The sequence below is a fragment of the Zingiber officinale genome, chromosome 9B (genome assembly GCF_018446385.1).
Source record: "Zingiber officinale cultivar Zhangliang chromosome 9B, Zo_v1.1, whole genome shotgun sequence".
In the NCBI taxonomy this organism is placed as follows: Eukaryota; Viridiplantae; Streptophyta; class Magnoliopsida; order Zingiberales; family Zingiberaceae; genus Zingiber; species Zingiber officinale.
In genome coordinates, this window is record NC_056003.1 from 107,601,339 (window position 1) to 107,607,460 (window position 6,122).

Here is a 6,122-nt window from a genome sequence, read left to right on the forward strand (position 1 = left end):
TAAAACTAATCTACATATAATGTATTGAATAGTATACCTCATGTGCCAAAAACATCAATCTCAGGAAAATATGAAATCATAATATCTAACAACCATCCATCAAAACTAGTCTATTCAATCATTAATAACAAAAATACTAGACGACACTCGACCCATGCAAAACTAACAATTTATGACATCCTCTTAACAATAATTAAAAAGTAAAATCTCTAAAATTTTATTAGAAATTTTAAAAAGGAAATCTTAATATGCTCCCAACGAATTCCCAAGGCTTTTCATAGTCCAGGCATCACACACACACCATCACGCATCCCCTTGTCACCTTCCTTCACTATTGTTTTTCTTTTCCTTTATCTGCAGTAAGAGGAAATGCAACTAGTAAGCAACAAGGCTTAGTAAGTATTATCTAGCTCACAAAAAGAAAATCTTGAAATGTGTAAACATGCTTTTAAAATACTTTTCATGCTAGAACCTTTAATATTACTTACACTGATAGTACAGATAAACATGCGTAAATACTTTTGTACTAATAGAGGAACTAAAACATATTTAACTCAAGGCAACAAGCATATGCAAGCATTTAACTTTCTTAAACATAAACAAGCATTTAACTTTCATAAACTTGCTTTTTCTTAACTTATCTTGAAACTTGGAAATTCTTTAAACTTGAAAACTTTGCTAAAGCATATACTTGAAAATAAATAGCTTCACTTGGGATCCCTAAGGCGTAAGTACCATCTTGTGCGCGTTCCCTAATAGGTTGGGGTAGCGAGCCACCAATCCTAAAAAAGCATACCTCGGTCTACCAGGGCCAAGACCTCAAAATTGGACACTTGGATTTATTTACGACAACCTTGGAAGTCGGGTACTGGCCTTTCAAAGTAAAATATCTTAATTACTTCTTCTTTAAATGCCTTGACATTTTAACAAGCACCTTGTGTGCCAAAATCCCTAAAGTCTTGACTTTGGGATCTACTTAAGGCCTTGGCCTTTTTCTTTCTTTTCTTTATCTTTCTTATACTTTTCTTAAACTCAAAATACTGATAGGGTATTTTTTACATATGCATCTATAAGTGAAACTAACTAGGTAACACACAATCATGCATAGAACACAAAAGAAATCTGCACATATAATATTTCTACGACGAGAAATCAACGGAAAACACCTCTTACTGCAGGTGAGCAGTACTTACCGTATTATCTTGAACTTACTAACGCGAAAACTCTCTAGGATTCGGGTGAAACTTGAGATCCTCGCGCTTTGCTTACATCCACGCGTTCCTCTCGTCAAGACGAGTCAGAAAATATCCAAAAGCTCCCTCAAAACTTGTCCTAGCCGACCACCACAAGAAGCCCTAGGCTTCTTTTGTTTTTCGCCCAAACCCAGGAGAAATTCGGCGCACAAAAGAAAGAGGAGGAATTAGGTCGAGAATCCTCTTATTTCACTTAAGTTCTTCTATTTATACCTAAGGGTATTTATTAACTTTTCTCTGCATAAAATTATTCTGCTCTCTTTTCTTTCAGCATACCCCTGCTGGGGCACCTGGCTATCCTGACATTCTTAAGACTTTGCTTACTAAGAGGTTCCGGGGTTGAATCTAGGCTTGACAATTTTTGCCGCAACTTTATTTCTTTTGGTAAAAATATCAAACGACCTCCGAAAATTCTATAAAAATACTCTAAAAATCTCTAGAATATTTCTAAACCATTTCTAAATATTTATAAGCACTTTTAGGACTCAAAACAAGGAAATTTGGGATGTTACACCCGATAAGTTGGGAAATGATATTACTTATAGTGTGTGTTGTTGATTATAGAAGGAAACTGTGTCCTAGTAATCTAGGTTGAGAATGACCCCAAGAGGAGCTCATAAGGATTGTCATGTTAAATCCTGCAGGTGGACTTAGTCCGACATGATGATAAGGATGAGTGGTACTACTCTTGGACTAAGATATTAATTAAGTGAGTTGTCAGTAACTCATTTAATTAATGTGCATTCATTATCTTAAACACAGGGAGACTAACACACTCATAATAAGAAGGATCCCAAAATATAATTTGGGATTGGTGCGGTAGTTTAATAATAGTTCTTTAGTGGAATGAATTATTATTGATGAAATTAAGTTATGTGTTCGGGGCGAACACGGGATGCTTAATTTCATCGGGAGACCAAAAACAAATTCCTCCTCTCGGTCCCTATCGTAGCCTCTTAATTATAGAGTACTATATCCACCTATACCCACCTTTTACCCATCCTATAGGGGTCGGCCAAGCTAGCTTGGAGTCCAAGCTAGGGTCGGCCAAAGGCATGGTTCATGGATTCATGAGGTGGTCGGCCCTAGCTTCCAAGCTTAGGTGGTCGGCCCTATTAAAATAAAAAGTAATTTTATTTTTTAAACTTTTTCTTATGTGGATTCCATGGTTTTAAAAGAGAGTTTAAAATTTAAATCTTTCCTTTTATAGCTTTCTACAAAAGATTAAGAAAAGATTTGAAATCTTTCCTTATTTGTAGATTGAAAGGTAGATTTTAATTTTGAGAAAACTTTCCTTTTTAAACCATGTTCATGATTTAAAAGAGAGTTTAAAAATTAAATATTCTCTTTTATTAGTTTCTACAAAATATTAAGAAAAGATTTGATATCTTTCCTTATTTTTAGATTAAAAGGAGATTTTAATTTTTAGAGATAACTTTCCTTTTTGGAAATCATCCACATGTTTAAAAGAAAGATTTTAATTTATAAAATTTTCTTTTTTACAAATCACTATGAAGGGAAAAATTATTGGAGAAATTTTTTTATAAATTTCCGGAGACAAATTAGGAAGTTTTAATTCTTATTATAATTAAAACTCTCCTTGTTTATAGCTTAAGAGGTGACCGACCATTGTAATTGAAAAAATAAATTTGATTTTAATTAATTAAATTTTTATTTTTCATGGAAAAAGAATTAAGGAAGTTTTTATTTAAATTTCCTTATTTGCCAAGACCAAGGATTATAAAAGAGGGAGTAGAGGTGTCTTTATGGGTAACGACTCTATTCTATTTTTCTCCTCTCTTTTTCTCCTTGGGTGTGGCCGGCCTCTTCTTTTTCTCTCCTCTCCTTATTGTGGCCAAAACTTCTTCATTGGTGGAGTTACTCTTGGTGGTCGGATCAAGCAAGGAGAAGAAGGAGAGAAAGGAAGCCTAGTCTCTAGCATCCCTTGGAGCATTGGTGGTGGCCGAACCTCTCCATCAAGGAGGACTCTTGGTGGCCGAAACTTAGGAGGAAGAAGAAGGTGTTTGGTGGTTCTCATCTCGGAAGATCGTTGCCCACACAACATCCGAGGTTAGAAGAGGAATACGGTAGAAGATCAAGAGGTCATTAAAGTTCACAAAGAAAGGTATTACTAGTATTTATTTTTCGCATCATGCTAGTTTATTTCTTTGTAAGAATTCCAAACATAAGAGGCAATTAGATCTAGTATTTCGAATTAGTTTTTCGAATTTGTGTTTTCTTTGTTTTTGAATTTGTGATTCGATTGTTCTTTTTGGTTAACCTAGAGTTATTTAAGGAAATTAAATATTAGCTTTCCTTAAAAGGCTTTGTCTAGGCGGTGGTGGTTGCTCCCATATCCAAGAAGGTCATGTGCCTCGTCATGCAGTCCTGGAAGTCAATTTTAGAAATTAATATTTAATGGAATTAATAACATAGGTGGTTTTGAATCAATAGTGTTAAGTTCCGCTTGCGATTCAAATCTAAACCATTAAGAACAGATAAGTTAAATTTGGATCAATGATGTTAAGTTCCGTCTGCGATTCCTAATTTAACTTCTAAAGAACACAATAGGTTATTTAAGGAAAGGTTTGACACTTGTACAAAAAATTTTGTACAGTGGAACCGGTACGTTTTTCTAGGACTAACTAACAGACTAGATGCTAGACAACGAGGCAAAGGAAGTCCTCATAGGTTGAGGTCAATTGGATACCAAGAAAGACGTGAATTCAGCCTTGAAAGGATTGAATTTAGGATTACCAATCGATTGGTGAGAGATAGAAATCAATTGGTGAACCCTAAACTCAAATTCAGAGTTAAGGGTTGGACAATCGATTGTTATAATCAATTGTCCCAAAGCAATCAATTGAGAGTTTTTTCAGGAACACAGTAGGGCCTAGAATCGATTAAAGCAATCCATTACAATCAATTGGGCTTAAGGCAATCGATTAAGGGAAGAAGTTTCACGAGGAAACAGAAGTCTGCCGAATCGATTAGCCTAATTGATTCAGCCTTGTCAATCGACTGGCCTAATCAATTGGCATGCTTTCTTGCGAGAATAGAAGCCTTCAGAATCGATTGAGACAATTGATTGGAACCTAGTAATTGATTGGTCGGGCGAAATAGAGTCGTTCTACAGCTTTGAATGATCAGATTTGATGTGACAATTGATTGAGGGTAAGACCAATCGATTGGAAAGCGTCTTTCATCCCAAAAGTAACTCTAGAAAAGGGGGTTTTGTGGAGATTTCAAGCCGCCAATTCTCAAGGGCTTAGAGGTTAAGTGTTGCTGCATTTTTAACCATCAAGAGGCATTTCCCCTGGGACTGGTAATTGGCTAGTGCATGGTGTGTTGCCACCATGAGGTATGAGGATCAATTCCTAACTAGTAACCAGATTCCAGCCCTCCCCCATGCACTGGTCACTATATCAAGTTAGTAGTCACCTGTGTTTTACGTCCCTTCATATAACCTAGGGACAGGTTATAAGTGACACCTAGGGTAAGCGTTATCGCCTTTTGCCACCATTAAAAGGCTGCCAAAGCAACAAGCAAAAATCTCATATGTAAAGTTTGTTAACCTTCATATTCTTGTATATTTTGTCATTCTTATTATATAATTCTTTGTTGAACATAAAACAAAGTTGAGAAGCAATCGAAGTTATTCACCCCCCCCCCCCCCCCCCTCCTCTAGTTCGCACAAGTCCTAATAAGATTAACCTTATGACAGACTCTAATTGCCTTACGATAGGCTCGAAAATCCTCCCCCAACATCTTAGTAGGAAGCGATTTAATCGTATGACAGGCTCGGTGAGTCATTCCCCAACTCCTTAATCAGAGGTGATACAGCCTTACGACAGGCCCAAAAACTTTCTTACCGACTTCTCAATTGGAAATTTCTTGCACAATCATCCAAAAACCCTTCACTCCCTCACGCGGAGTTTCTACACTCAACACCGGATGGATAAATCCTGAAGGAATGTCAATGTGACAAACTCATTTCATCACAATACAATAGTCCAGTCAGCCGGACTCACGCCTCCTTCGACTATACTTGAGGGAGAGACTTATAATGTGATAAGTAGAAAGAGGGCTTCACATGGACAATGACATTTTGGGGTTTTACAACTTCCCCCTTTTAGGATTTTTTACGACAAAAGGAGGGCATCACTTTTTTAGTGGGCTCTCTCTCTCTCTCTCTCTCTCTCTCTCTCTCTCTCTCTCTCTCTCGGGCTAGGAACGATGCTACCGTCACCGCCACCATGATCTCCATTGACGGACCCTTGTAGTTTCCACCCTTGCACCCTCATGCCATCACATGCCTCTCCTCCCTCACACTCGGCTGCCAGCCACTCGCCCCTATCACGCTCTTCCTCCCTCGAGATTCTCATTAGCCGCCTCCGGTTCGCTCCCCCTCCAATCACTACCCCTGGTCCAAGCTCACATATCGCTCCTTTTCCCCTTCGTCTAGGCAACTTCCTCATCTCCAACGCTGCCACCTATGCCGGCGGTGATGCCTCCACCTCCCTCTCCCTCCCCCGATCTCCTCTCCTTGACGCGATCCGGCTTATCTCTGGCCAAAACCCTAGATCATATCCCTTCCTCACACCGCCTTCTTAATCTCTCCTGTCCTCTCATTATGGCCATGGTCCCACTACCAACACTATCGCCTCCTCCTATTGCTGCTACCGCCTTCTTGCTGTCGCCGCTACTGCTGCCTCGTTGTCGTTGCTGCCTCACTAATATCGCCGCCTCCTGTTGCTCTATTGCCGCCTCGCTATCACCGTAGTCACCACCCCTGTCATCGTTGTTGCAGCCTTGATATCATCACAACCACCGCCTCCTATCACTGCTATCACCGCCTTGCTGTCACTG